General features: G+C 38.0%; 1 protein-coding gene across 5 annotated transcripts in view; it reads left to right on the top strand.

Moving 5' to 3' along the window:
- The window catches only part of LOC105214398 (bifunctional heparan sulfate N-deacetylase/N-sulfotransferase), a 190400-nt gene that overhangs the window by 39176 nt on the left and 136546 nt on the right, over nt 1-14678 (top strand). For 3 of the 5 annotated variants that reach the window (XM_054228623.1, XM_054228621.1, XM_054228622.1), the window contains one exon: nt 14323-14343. The exons of the other annotated variants lie outside the window; for them this stretch is intronic. The gene's annotated coding sequence lies outside the window, so the exon portion shown is untranslated. The remainder of the gene's footprint in view (nt 1-14322; nt 14344-14678) is intronic. 5 annotated transcript variants of the gene reach the window in all.

The raw sequence follows: 14678 nt of genomic DNA, 5'->3' as shown, positions 1-14678 counted from the left end.
AATATTTTACTCGAAAAATTAAAATTGGCAACACTGTAACTGAATTTAAGCCTAATAATCCTTGGAAAGACATTAGCTGATACAACATTCTCAAAATTAACAGTTCAAATTCAAATTATTCGAGTTATTCTATGTGTTGGATTCGAACGTTAAATTCGAATTCGAATAGCATAACCTTTCAAACTAATTTAAAGATGAGGGAACTTGATTATACCCTGTTTAGATATAATACTGCTTATGAAGTGTGTAGAAACGAATTGCTCTCAATTTCATTACTATTGCATTTCAAGCCATTGCCACCTTTAAAACAAAAATTCACACCGTTCTTTAAATAAATATAGCTTCACTTTTAAAATCTGTCGTAGTTCCATTTATTTTAAGCAAATACATCTCGAAGAAATGAGAGAAAAGCAGCAGATGACACGCAAACAAACGCACAAGGACAATAAAGCTTTTACGATTATGCGATTTGATTCGATTTTACAAGGATTCTTTTTATATCCCCTTATTTCACTTGTGCCTCTAATCTGATTTATTATATACCAATTTTCTTGCTGCCAATCGTGGTGTCTTGCACTGTTTGTTTGCTTGTTGTTTTGTCTGTTGCATTGTGGCTTTGATAACGGTTCTATTGCTGCCAATGAGATTGCCACTAATGGTGCTACTTTATTGCTATTATTTTTGTTTTTATTGTCGTGCTAGTGGCATGAGTGTTGTCGTCTGGCATTGTGTTTGCTGTTGTTGTGTTTGCTGTTGTTGTGTTAGTGGTATCTACTCCTTTTTGCATGTTTTATGCGTTTGTGTTGTTATTGTTGTCATCCTGCGTTTGCTTTGCCACAATCGTTTCGTTCGCATATGCATAACGAATGATATGAATATCAATTACTTTGAAGAGTTGCTGCAGCCACCGACCCAGTTCCCCACCGCCGAAGCGCCAAACTTTCAAACCGTGTGCCGCGAAGCATGCTGCGCGCTTGCTGTTCGTCGCTGAAACAACGGCGGAGTGCTCGACTTTTTTCGATATTCATTCCTCTTTGTTTTAATTTATTTTGCGGAGCTCTCTATTCTATTTATTTGCTTCAAAAGCATTTTCCACGTTTGCGTTTATATAAGCAAACTAGATTGAAGGAATTGAAAGCCACTAAACAATCGCAATTGGATGCTTTGGATCCAATGAGACGGCTGAGCGGCGCGGGAGGGAGCTTGTGAATGACAGGGAAGACTGGCTTCGCTTAGTGCTCGTGGCGCTCAAGTGAAGGGCAATGATGCAGCCATCAGCTTTGTAGTCGTAATATTGTCCTGTGATTTTCTGCTTATTGCTCTTAGCTCTGCCAATTGGGAAATAGCGCTGTGCCAGAACTTTGTTGATTTTTGATATTTTCCTCTAAACTAAAGTGGCGAGTTGATGAAGGCAAACAAGACAGAAAAATAAAACAAATTTATTATTGTCTTTTTGTCTTTTTCCCCCGCTCGCTATTCGCATATTACAGTTGAAGTGGACGAAATCGAAGCTCTCTGAAATTGAGTAGGTTTTGAAGTTTTCAATTAATAGCAGAAATCAAATAAATATTTTTTTGGATTTTTTTTTTTCTTACTTTTGGAAGACAGACTTTAAGGATAAAAAGTAGAGAAGATAAATATTTAAGAGGCACTCGAAGTAAATTTTGGTCGAGAGGTTTTCCATTGGTCTGAGAAAGAGCCAGGTAATGAGAAAGCCAATATAAAACAATAATTTCATTTGAATGCCTCTTCTACTCTCAGGCTAGATTCAAAAACACAATTCTTTAATTGGTAGCAGCGATGTATTGAACTTTATCTTTTATAAGAACTCCGTTATTAATATCACGATTATCACGATATGCTTCTCTTTTGCTCTCAATAAATCTCTTTATGTGAAGTAGAGGTTATATTCATGTTTCAATTTTCTTTATTATTTTGCATAGATTATTGGGTTTCAAATATTTTTTGTTTTATCTACGATCAACTTTCCTTAAGGATCTTCCAACAAATATTAATTTCTGTTGAGTTTAACTTGCAACGATTTCTTATATCCGCCCCTTTATTGGTGTTGTTATTTGTTTCGCAACTGTATGTAGGTATCTTATTTCCAATTGTGCCATCTTCTGGCGTTCGAATCGTTGTAGTTTATCCCCACTTAGGTTTGTATGCACTTGTATTAAGAGCATTTCTTATTGGCACGCAGTAAAAGTACAGAAGCACACTAACGCTCGTCCTTCGTTCTATCCTCCATTTTTAAGTGTCCTGAATGCTTGTGTGTGTGTGTTTCTAAGCCGCTTACGAATTGTTTATGGTTAGTCAAATAGCCATTTTTCGATATCTCTCTACTTTTGTTGTTTATTTTTGTGTTTTTGTATTTTCTCAATATTCCTCTCAATAGCCTTTATCCCTTCGATTTATTTGAAAGTGTGCGCTATTTGGAGTATACTATTTTTTTTTTTCGAAATTTATTTGTAATTCGTTGGAGCTTTAAAGCTGCACAACAAATTGAATTTGTAGTAAAGATTTCGTTTTTAAACATTCAGCGACATATTTGACATTGTAATGAAAGCCCTGGGTTCCACATCCCTCTATGAATCGATAGTACCTTTTTTGCATCTTGTCCCTGAAAACCCCATATATATGTATATAGAGTACATGTGTATAAGTTTTTAGAAGAGTTTTACTTATTACACCCTTTTGAAGAGTTAAAAGTTGGTGAAAAAAGTAAAGAAAAATAAAGCAAATAAATTTGTAGTTGCCACAAGAGACGTTTTCCTTTTGCCCATTTCCATTGCACACGCAAAAGCAACTGCTAGTCATTTGCGAGTTTTTATGACCGTTATCTGCTTCTCATTAAACCCATCTCCAGCTAACATATGTAAGTATGCACGTATCCTTCAATGACGAGAGCGATTAGTACGTGATTTTTTTACAGGCTACATAATCTACTATTCATGAGAGCATATAAAATGAACATTAGGGTTAGCTGAAATTAAATAATTTATTATCTTTAATAATAAACGCCTCTCATAACGACTGTTGAAATTTCATGATTCGTGTTTTCTCGGAGTTCATCGTGAGAGCTTTAAGAAAAAAAGCTGTCTTTCAATTTTCTTCGTTGTCGTTTTTGTTCCTTAAATAAATCCAGTAAATTGTGAAAAACTATTTGATGAGTTCCATTAAACGGCAGACCCTAATGTAGTATACCTACTTTCAAGAATTTCTACAATTACACAGTAAGCTTTCTTTTCTTATTTTCGCCACCGAAGTGACATAAAAACGAAAAGCTTCCGATTTTTGCAATTTACTGTAGAGCTTAGGCAGAGATTTGTGTTGATTTTAGTGTGGATACTTATAGGATTTAGTATTGTCGCTCACATTAAATAAAATGCAACTCGGCGATGCCGAATTATTTTTAGTGTGTTGCGTCATAAAGTATTCAGACTTTAGTGAAACTAATTGGAATGCTCTGAAATTACTTGGTAGCAGCACTCGTAGTTGGTGATTTTCCTTTTATACATTTGGCATGATAAATAAAATTTTTTAATTTGTAAAGTGTGAGCTTTAAGGTTCTTTAGGTCCTCAGCTTTGACAAAACCCAAATTTTAAAGTTTGTGGAGGAATTTGGGGTACTATAAACACTTTCTCATCGGCTGTCCAGATTTCTCTCGATTGAGATTGCAACTTGACTGTCATATCTTCAGTCATTCGGATAAATTGGCTTGAACCAAAATAGCAGCTTCAATCGATAGACTGAGCTGAAAACAATTCGCCGGTACATGAGGATCTGTGGAAATTTATTGGAACTGCAAATAATCGGTGTTTCAATCCTTCTCGCGGGGATCAGCTCCGACACCTAATCTAACCTACCATTGACAACAAGCCTGCAATTAAGGAGTTAACTACCAGAACATAGTCATTATACTTTTATTATTTTTGTAGCCTTCTCTACCAAAACGTCATTTGTTTATTGACTTTTCCAATTTAGTTACTCAAGCACTTAATTACTTTTCTGTTACATTCTAATATCACAATCGCTTGTTAACTATCGAAAAACCAGTTAACTGTCGGCTAAAGTTAGTAAAGTACTAATTTCTATCATCCCTGCAATATAGTATGTAACTTGGTTTTGCTATTGTTTTTATATTCGGTATAAGTCCCTTCTTCGAAATACCATAGCCGTTAACTTTTAACCCATTTCGCCTGCAAAACTTGCGTGACCACAAGACTTTAAATCAGCTTAAGTATGTGACCCATTCAAGCTTGCTGTGGAACTTCGAAGCTGGTCCCCACAACCAAAGTAAATACATACTCGTAAGCATTTATGCTAAAGTTGCAAGTAAAGCGAAAAAGCCGTGATGGACTAAGTTTGCACTGTTGCGCTCAACTCATTTCGATGTGGCAATTCGTTCTTTTGTATGAGCATGTTCTACTGGAGGCCGGTTTGATAAGTCAGTAACTTCACTCCAATATCTGTGCAGTTGATATGAATTCAACAATGCTGCCTCAGACACCCTATATAGCTACTGCTTATCGGATGATCCAAAGAATTCTCTGAAAAAGGTAATTCGTATGAAATTCTCTATTTTAACGTGTGTCAATTAATCATTAGTTAAATGCCACAGTGACTGATCGAAAGCCAGTAAGATATTGAAAGTAAAGGACCGTTGAGGCTGTAGGTAATAGTTGCAATTATTTGTTTATTTCGAAGGATAATTTCAGTCCGTTTAATATTAAAAAGAATTAGTTTTAGCGTGAAGTCGTTTAGTCGACCCACAGCACCATTAAAATAACTAGGGATCTTGGAAAGCATGTAATGTGAATATAAGCGATTAAAGTGGGCCGAGAAAGCTTCGAGGTATTCGTGGTAGATAGATGGCTCTCAGGCGAATCGAACACTTAACTCGATTAAACCCGGCATATGTATGTACATGGCTATACATATCGAATAGCAATAGAATACAATTTGACTGGACAACTTTTTCCAGAAGCAGGGAGCAAAAATGTGGTAGAACAAAGAGGGCTAATGGTTATTTATGCTCCCTCTATTTTTGAAATTTTAAGAGGATCTTGTATAGAAAGGACTAAAATAAAACGGAAGTTTAATCGACTAAAGAATGAATATATAACTTACGCCTTTAATATAACCTTAAATACCCACTGACTTCATAAGGTCTCCTCGTATAATTGCAAACATATGCATTTCATACACTCACCATAAGTCGTGCATAGTTACGCAACAACAAGAAAACTCCACCCCAATGGGTTTGCTAGAAAGTTGCAATACGCCAGTTTGTACGAGTAATGACCGAATGTTAAATTGTTTGTAGTAAAGTGTAAAGTTTTATGACGTCTTTGTCTTCACAGTCGGAGTCGAAGCCTTTGTTGAAGTTCTGTTGTCGGTTAAGTAGGAGTATCTGCAGTTTATGAGTAAGTAAGTAGCTGCTACGTGTTGGACGCTGGCGCGCTCTGCTGCGCTTAAAGGAGTTCCATGTGCACATATGTGTGCAAACATACAGTTATATATATATCTACATACTTATGCCTGTTTTCATTACGATTTTGCGGTAGAATGATTTGTCTCCGTTCTAAAGAATTGCATTTTCATTTCCTTTGCCAATTGGCCTCATCACAAACACACACACAGACACTCAGGGGAGTATCCTGCTCTTGCATAAGCAAAACTACTTCGGCGTGCATGAGTGCCCACATATTGCGCTCACAGGCATATATAGATCCGTAAAACATACTATCATATACAGACATACATATATACATATTCCATCTAGTGCACACAAGTATTTTTGCTTATTAGTTTCCTTTCCACAACAGTTGTCGGTTTTCTCCTTGTCCCAGTGTATAAATATATTTTTGCTATCTTTTTGATTACTCTTCTTTGCTCTAAATGGGAAATTCTTTTGAAGTGCTGGAGAATACTCTTATTGCATCAGTTTTATGCTGCAATTCGCTATAATGGTCCTAATTAAGAGAGCGCTGCCAGATTATTTTCGATAACAACACGTTGCCAGCTTTTCTTTCTTATTTTTTTATTTTTTTATTTTTTTTGTTCTCTTGAATATTCATTGTTCATATTCCATGTGCTCCTTCGCTTTTATTTAACTTTCGTCTTGCTATAAATGCACATAAATTCGATGGGAGAGTGGTTCAGTCTAAAAGTTAAAGGAAGCTGATTCTTACAAACACTTAAATGATTGACTACAATGCAAAATGAAAATTACTGAAAAATATTTAAAACGAGAGCCGATAAAAATAATGTGAAAGTGAGAACTCTTCGAAAATTAGACTCCAGCCAATATGCTCTATATTAATAGTTTGGTTGGTTGAAAAAGGAGGTTGAAAGAATTACTAGCCGTAAACAGCCGCACTAAAGTGTCTTACGTGTCCTGTGATGACTGTTACCATATTACCCAAACTATTTATTAGTGGTGCTCTAACATACCATTGCCTAACCAAAACCTTTGTATGGGATGTGGGCGTGGCTATCATCCGATTTCATCTATATTTAGGGTGTGTAATGGGGTACGTAAGGAAAGTGACAGCAAAAAGTTTGTTTTATATAGCTTTATTGGTTTAAGAGATATATACAAAAAACCTATTTGGGGCCACGACCATTTTTCAAAGAAAATTACACCCAAATATGCCCTTCCTCGTGTGATCCTCTATACCAAATACTATTTTCATAACTTTATTTATGGGTTAGTTATGACACTTTATAGGTTTTCCGTTTTCGCCATTTTGTGTGGCGTGGCAATGGTCCGATTACGCGCATTACCAATACCAACCTCCTCAAGGTGCCAAGGAATATGTGTACCAAGTTTTATTAAGATATCTCAATTTTTACTCAGGTAATCGCTTGTACGGACAGACGGACGGACAGGCATTCGGATTTCGAATCCACTCGATATAAACCCATATCTAACTCTTTTATTTCTGGGTGACACAAACAACCGTTATGTGAACAAAACTATAATACTCTCTTATCAACTTTGTTGCGAGAGTTTAATATTTTTTTAGTCGGTTCTTCCAGCAATACGAGTATGTCTCAATTTTTTTTTCTATTCGAATTTGTATTTTATTCTCCTAATAAACTGCGGTATATATGGACATTAAAATAAAAGCCTCCTGTTTTCAAGCCCTGACCTAAGTTTCTAATTTAAGTAAAGAAGGGACTCTTTGGATTATGTCCTGACCTGGTTTTCTTCAAAGGGTTTTAACACAGTGTCATCTATAACAAGCACCTTGAATTCCACCTCGGTTTCATTGATCATTTAAAGTGTTGAATTGGGAGTTTTATTGCAATGTAATTCGTTAATTTGACTTTATATGTTATTAACAATCAGCACCAGCGAAGAAAAAGACAAATCTTTTTAATGAATATGAAGTAAGAAACGAATACTTGCCGAAAATTGCTCAGTGAAGAAAACTTTACTGCATCTAAAACGAAATTACCCTCACATTTTTAATTGATGTTGATATCTCTACGATTAAGGTTTTAAAGCCGTTCTTAACTTGTCATGCCTGTTTCACCATGTTCGATGTCCCGTCAAAAAAACTTTACAAGTGAAAGCAACAACAAAGTTATACAATTGAATTGAAAACCGGAGAATATTTGGATATTCAATTAAAATTTTTGACATTTTTTTACAGTTAAAATGTTTTTGATTACACCAGTCTATATGATTTTAAACCACTTTCACGGTTTTTCAAAACGGATAAAGCTAAAGCAATGAATGCTTCTTCTACAGTTCCTTCCCAGTAAATTAAGTTTATGAAAAAAGGAGAAAGCTTTTACAACTTTGATGATGTAATATCAAAGTATCCAATTCATTCTATAAATAATCGCAAATGGTAAAAAAGACCCCTACATTTAATATTTTTACAAGCTTTTTATTATTATATAATCTTTTCAAAAACGCTGTGTTAGCTAACTGTGCCTCGATGCTGTTGCTGTTTATGCACTAACTTTCGTTCGTCCAACAAAAGCTTGCACTTATCATGTGAAAAAGTTGCGAGCCTGCAACAATTGAGGCAAATAAGTACAAGAAAGCAGCTAAGGCTGTTGCAACTACAGTAATCGGTGGCTTACGGTCAACTTTTCGGTGCCGCAAAAGTTGCTGTCGCCCACCTCCGCCTCCGTCTTGGCGTGCCGCACTGCCGGTCTGCCGGGCGCAAGTGGACAATATAAAAGTTTTCCTGTACATATAGGGCAACGGACGTTATCTTCGTGCTGCAATTTCACAACTTTTTCCTATAGAATTTAAACATCGGGATCCAGTTGTATGTGCTTGCAACCATTAAACAGTACATTCAATATAGTACATATGTATGTATGTATATGCAAGTGTTTGTGCGCATTTTCGGAGCTTTTCATATTCCTTTCACATTGTTACATACTTTTACTTTGGGTTTTTTTTCCTTTCGGGTTATGCATTTTTCTGCGTTTTGTCCCGAAGTTTTGTCAGAAAATCTGCAAAAGCTGACACATTCATAAAATTCAATTGCCAACGGCCGAGAGCCACATCGCCGCCGTCGCCGCACCGACATTCCATTATACTCGTCACATTCACTTCAGCTTAAGTGGATCGGACGTGAATGTTGGCGGGTGGCTCATGCGCTCCTTCGGAAAGGCCACACAACAATGCGTTAGAATTGACAGTTTTCGAACGGAATGGAAAAAGAAGAAGACACTTTGCATCATGCCACATAAGCCACACATCCGTTTGCGGCGGCTGTGGTGTCGCCGGCACACATTGTTGCATGCTGCCGAGAAGTGTGAAGTTTCCATTCAAGTGTGAATCGACAGAGGCAAACCAATGAGCGCGCTGCGAAGTGGCATGTGGCAAATGTGGAAAATCTATGAAAAAGAGGTAAATATGAAAGCTCCAACATCAATTCCGGTCTGGCGCTACGTCATGCTTGTCGCTATGTTGGGGTCTAACTCGACTTTGGTCGGCCTTCTCGCTGTTGGTCGTCCGTGCTGAGTGTGTGCGCGGCAAGAGGTGCCGATTTTTGCATGCTGCAACAAGCGTGTTTCCTCTGTTACGAGTACAGCTGCGCCGCGTCTCATGCTAACACTTACTCGTGCTCGTCGCTGTCATGTAATAAATTCGCCAGTGAGGAAGAACCTCGTAATTTTCACTAAAGCATGCTCAGCGGGACTGGCAATTGTTGAGCTTTGCGAAAGTTCCTTAATGCCAAAGCATGAGCTGAGTTAAGACGTAATGTACGACTCATCGGTGCCACAGTAGTTCAGGTTAGTAGGGGATTAAAAGTCCGCTGGTGTGGTTGGAAAAGTCAGTACGGCAGAAGAGTAGGGCAACGAAAACACAAGTGGTATAAATAACAGAGTCTAGTGCATTTAATATAGAGCAAGCGATTGTACCACTCTAATGAGAGTTCATTTCGAATAGCCTCTTGTACTGACTTATCTTCAGGTAACACTGTTATTGTTTCACAAGAAAATATTTCGAGATGGGAGCTCAAAAAAGCGTACAGAGACGTAGTGAGTGTCAAAGCCACTTATTCCTGATATATGTAATTCTGCTCTTTGGCGTTCACTCGTCTTAAAAAGCATTTTATACAACTGCACGGTCGGATAACAAAGTTAGGTGAATAGGTTAGTAGTTTTGTCAGGTTAAAGGGTTTATCTCCTGTACCACAGGGGATCCCACTTGAAGAGCTAAAGCCAGTCCTTTGTTCAAACTACTCAAAATAGATTCACTAGTCATTCAAGTGACGACGAAGCGCTTTGGGCCTTGTCCTGTCAAGATGTTTCAGCCGTAGTCTGGCGAAAGCTGTACAATAAAGAGAAAATTTCTCCATCTCCCATTTTTCCATGCAACTTTGAAATGGGTTAAAAAGTAAACCTACATTCTTCCGTCGCTTCCTTCCAAGAAATTCCCAGAATATTGGCCTCGTCACCGTTTTGGCGGCTGTTATCCGATCCCTATAGTATCGTTCCCTCTAAATGAAAGATGTCTTAGCATAATTTTCTTACGCCAATAAAAGACAATATCATCTGAGACAATTAAGGCCATTGATCCACTGTGCTCCATACCTCCACCAGCTATCCTTGTAACTGCTAAGCTGCTCGCATTTTAGAGATGATAGACACCCGTTCAGTTGACAATAGCCAACTTTGTCAGTTGCAATGACAGCAAGACATGTGCGGTTGATCGAGTTCTCTGTGTGCATATGGTTTTCCTTTTTTCATGGAATCAATGACATTTGCAGTTGCTGTTTGATTTCCCAGCTGCTAACGACGGCTGGCTTTGGTTGTCGCAACGGACAACAAGAGTTGTCGGTTTTCTCTACATTTTCCTTTTACTTAATTTTCACCTTCGTTGCTTACATTGTCACTAATTGTTGTCAATGTTAGTTTGCCGAGTTTTCCTGCAAACCACACATATCCGTTTGTTTGCGCCACCAGCTCTCCCTCACCCCGTCTGACGTTCTGCTGAGTTACATCATACATTTATCTCGTTGTACCTGCAATTCCCATCGAACACGATTAATCTCTTAGTATTGCCTGTTTTGCGACGTCCTTGTTTGTGCCCATGCCACTGGGCCGCCGAACGGCTGCTACTGTTGATGCCTGCCGGAACGTCAAAACTTTGCAGTTTTTATTTAATTTTATACACAGTTTCTGCTTTGAAGTGCTGCGGGGTAAAGGAAATACACGTCGGTTGATTTGTAGTCGGCTCAGGAGCCCGCAAGAGTGCGCGGTACGTTGCCTACTTGGAACCGAGGTAACTTTTAATTTTCAAACTCTTACAACTGCTTATAGGTTTTGAGTGAAAAAAGAACGGAGTTGTGCCTGCCTGCCTGCCTTATGCACGTGGATTCATTGAGCTCCAACCTCCAATACAAGCTAAGGTTGGAATTCTTTGCAATTTCTTAGCAAATAGTTTTTTCTCATTTTCCTTTGCATTCCGCTTTCATTTGTTGGCAGTGTTTGTTGTTTCTGCCGTCGCTCGCATGTTGCAGATTGGAAAAAGGTAAAAAATTAAAAAAACTGTGCCTCATGACCTGTGCGCCTACACATGATTACGCTCACCCATGCAAGTTTACCGTTGCGCATTCCCTGTAACGTATGGCCAATTTAAATTTCTAATAGCGAGTAAAGAGGAAAGTTTGTTGCCTTTGACGTTGAACAAATTGTTGGTGTATGGAAAATTGCCTGTTTTCACGATATGTTTACGCCGATATTTGCCTGCTTTGTCGGTTCGTTAGACGCTGAAATGGGGAGTAAGTTAAATGAAAAGAAAAACGTAGAAAAAAGCGACAACAGCTAAATGGGAAAAAGGATTGGATCGTTTTAGTTTTCCATGCTAAGTATAAACCCACAAATACTCACACACTTTAGCTTACTCAAAGACAGTCTGGTTCTTGCTAGAAACTTGTACTTTTCTACTCGATTTACCTTAGCATTGCTTAAGGCTTTTTGTGATCAGACGTTGCACTTTGATTAGTTGCGTCTTCTCATTGATGAACTTTTGCATAGTGAGAGCGCACTTCACTTCATTTGGTCTTTCAAAGCTTTTTTTTAATTTCCTTACGTTATATGCAAATACGTTTGATTGAAAATTTTATTTATATAAAAATGTTATGAACTGTGATTCGTTAAATCTTTATAAAATAACGGAATCGTCGAAACGAAAACTTCCTGTTTTATTAGCATTAAGTTGGGCTATGTCTACCTGATCTTTCTAACGTAGTGGAGGTTGTCCCTTCCTCTATTTCCATCATCGAACACTTTGAAAGCTGGAGTGCTTTCATCCATTCGGACAACATGACTTAACTACCCGAGCCGCTGTCTTTTTGTTCGCTGGACTATGTCTATGTCGTCATATAACTCGTACAGCTCACCGTTTCATCGTCGGCGGTATTCGCCGTTGCCAATGTACAAAGGACCATACATGTTCCGCAAAACTTTTCTCTCGAAAACTCCTAGAGCCGTCTCATCGAATGTTGAGATCGTCCATGCTTCTGCAATTTTGTAAAAAATTGTACCCCGCCTATTTAGCTCTGCGGCTCTTACTATTTTCTCCAGCGTACCGAACGGCTCTGTCCTTCCCAATTCTAATTACGCTTCTGGCGCGAAGTACTAGACATTTATTCTTAAATGGTTTTCAGTAGTAGTCTTCTCCGGTCTAGTTCATGTTCGTAAAAATTTTCAAAAGCTTCCTGAAATTATTCTCTTACTCTCCAAATTTAATTAGCGCCATTTTACCCACTACACCATGAAAAAACGGAGTGATCACACTTGAGATGCTTAAAACCGTTCTCACTCCATTTGTGCATTCCAAGTCAGTTATGCACTTTTGTTTGTCCGTCCTTTGTCTTGGCTGGCACTTAATTCAATAAATTATTTTTTCGCATTCCAAGTCCATTGCGAATTCCGCTCGGCATTCACTCAGCACGTTGCTGCAGTTGACAAACTTTATAAATTAATTTTCAGCGTTTCAAAGCAGCTCAACGCATGCTCCACCGTCCATCCTCTTTGCCGAGCTCAGCTGGCCCAGCTGTTGCATTGTCCTCTAGTAGTCTGTCCGTCCGTTGGTTCGTCCGTTCATGGACTGAAGTGCATTTGCGCGTTCGGTGCGTAAATTTTTCATGAACCAGCTTATGTCGGCGATAACTTCAGTTTGTACGCATATGCGGGTGTGCATGTGTGAGTGTCGTGTTTAAGACGACTCATTGTTAAACTAACATTTGTCACCCGCCACTCACTCCACTCGCCACGGACCCAGCTGTTCGCTATGATCGCTCGTTGGCCGCTTATAGAGCTTTTTTCTTTCGTTGCTTTTTGGCGTCTTCCCTCTTGTCCATCTGCCTGACACCCAATTCAATCTAAATTTTTCTACATCTGCTGGACGGTCGCGTCGCGTCGCGTCGCCAGTTAGTGATTATGATCTGCTGACTTTTGGCATGTGCTGAATTCTATGTCATAATTTCTCATGACTGCACTTGAGCGTAATTGTTCAAGGCGCGTCCCGTTATTTGTTTTGCCAGTACTTCCCTTCCGAGCATTGTTCCATTTTCTGGCATTTACTTTAAGTGCTGCGTTGTCAATTAAATGCTAGTTAAGTTGCGCTGCCTCTTCCCTGGTGTCTCTTAGCTCTTAACGCATTCTGTCCGGTAATTAAGCTAAAAATAAATTGTTTCATTTATAAAGACATTTAATTTAATTCGAAAAACCAAAGAAAAATGCAAATTGTAAACAAAAGAAAATTAAAGCACCAGCCAAATGGAATAACACAGTTTACTTCTTTAAATATGTATATACTACGAGGGTAGTTTTCTCTTTGACTATTTCATTTTCTGGGTTAAAATGTATCGAAAATGTAGAAAATTATTATAAATTCATATATATTCGCGAGTGCTGTATTTCTGGTATCTGCTGAGGGACATAACCTGAGAAAGCATAATCATCGTTCACTTTTTTCTGCAAAATATTGAAGTCTGCCCTTACGAAATTCATATTATTTATTAGGGATTGTTTAAGCTGATGGTAGGCGGTCTCTTCTGGAACTGGATGTTCAACACATTTTAACACTTTGAGCCCCGCGTGCCCACGCGTGGTAATTTTTTTCTGCACCGGTGGGCCGCATGCTGACGAAGGTTTGTGCTTTAGGTGACAAGCTGGGACCAAAATTTTTTACTTAGTTTTATTGATTTTTAGTTTGTGATATTTATTTTTGACAAACCAAATGCATTTTTGTTGTTTTTTTCCTGTTTTTTTTTTGTTACCACCGGTGGTCACGATGTCCCATAATGAAAATCCACCAATGCCCACGGGTGGTCACATTGCCCCAAATCGTCAAAACATAAATGTCCACCGGTGGGGCACGCTGGGCTGAATGTGTTAAGGTCGTCTGAGAATATGTGTATGTATCTATATATCCTATTGAAAGAGAATTATCATAACTTTAGAGTATTTAATATATCTTTGTCTGCGATACCCCCTTCTCTGCTCGCTATGTTTGAGCTCTATGCTCCCGACAAAAAATTTATATGTAAAATTATCCACAAGGATATCCAATAGAATTAGAATAGTTAGAGTATATGGTTACCTAGTAAAAGTGGAATAGTGTGGGCATCCAGTTCTAGCAACTGCGAGTCAGCTTTGCGAAAAATTACTTACCGTAACATAACACAACATCGATTTTGAGTTATTGTGAGTTATTTCAACAATTTATTGTTAAATCAGGTCATTCATTAGATATCCTCATGATTTATATAAACATTAAAATTACTTAAATTATATGGTATGAAATTAATAATTTTTTTTTTTTTCAGATTAAATGAATATATCTAAAGGTAAGCTACCTAGTAAAGACAATGTACATATATCCATGAGCACAACGGCAATAGGAATTTAATATTTGTAATTCGTAATAATGTTTCGAAATTCGAGAAAGGTTCGAGAAAATAAACCTGAGATTTTGAAGATAATGTCATTCTCATAGAAACCCTTGTTGCAATTGGCATACAACTAGCAGAGTCGAAGCCCAAGCACAAGCAATATCATTCGCTTTAGATAGGAACTTAGTGTCAGGTCAGAAGGTGGTCACAAAAGAATCTCTAAAATAGGCTTCTATCGAGTCATTATCGATATGTGTGACCTGGCATTGTCGTGATAGGAGACAACTACT

This window comes from Zeugodacus cucurbitae, chromosome 4 (assembly GCF_028554725.1).
Source record: "Zeugodacus cucurbitae isolate PBARC_wt_2022May chromosome 4, idZeuCucr1.2, whole genome shotgun sequence".
Classification (NCBI taxonomy): Eukaryota; Metazoa; Arthropoda; class Insecta; order Diptera; family Tephritidae; genus Zeugodacus; species Zeugodacus cucurbitae.
Note: the sequence above shows the minus strand (reverse complement) of the source record. Positions and strands in the feature narration are given on the sequence as shown.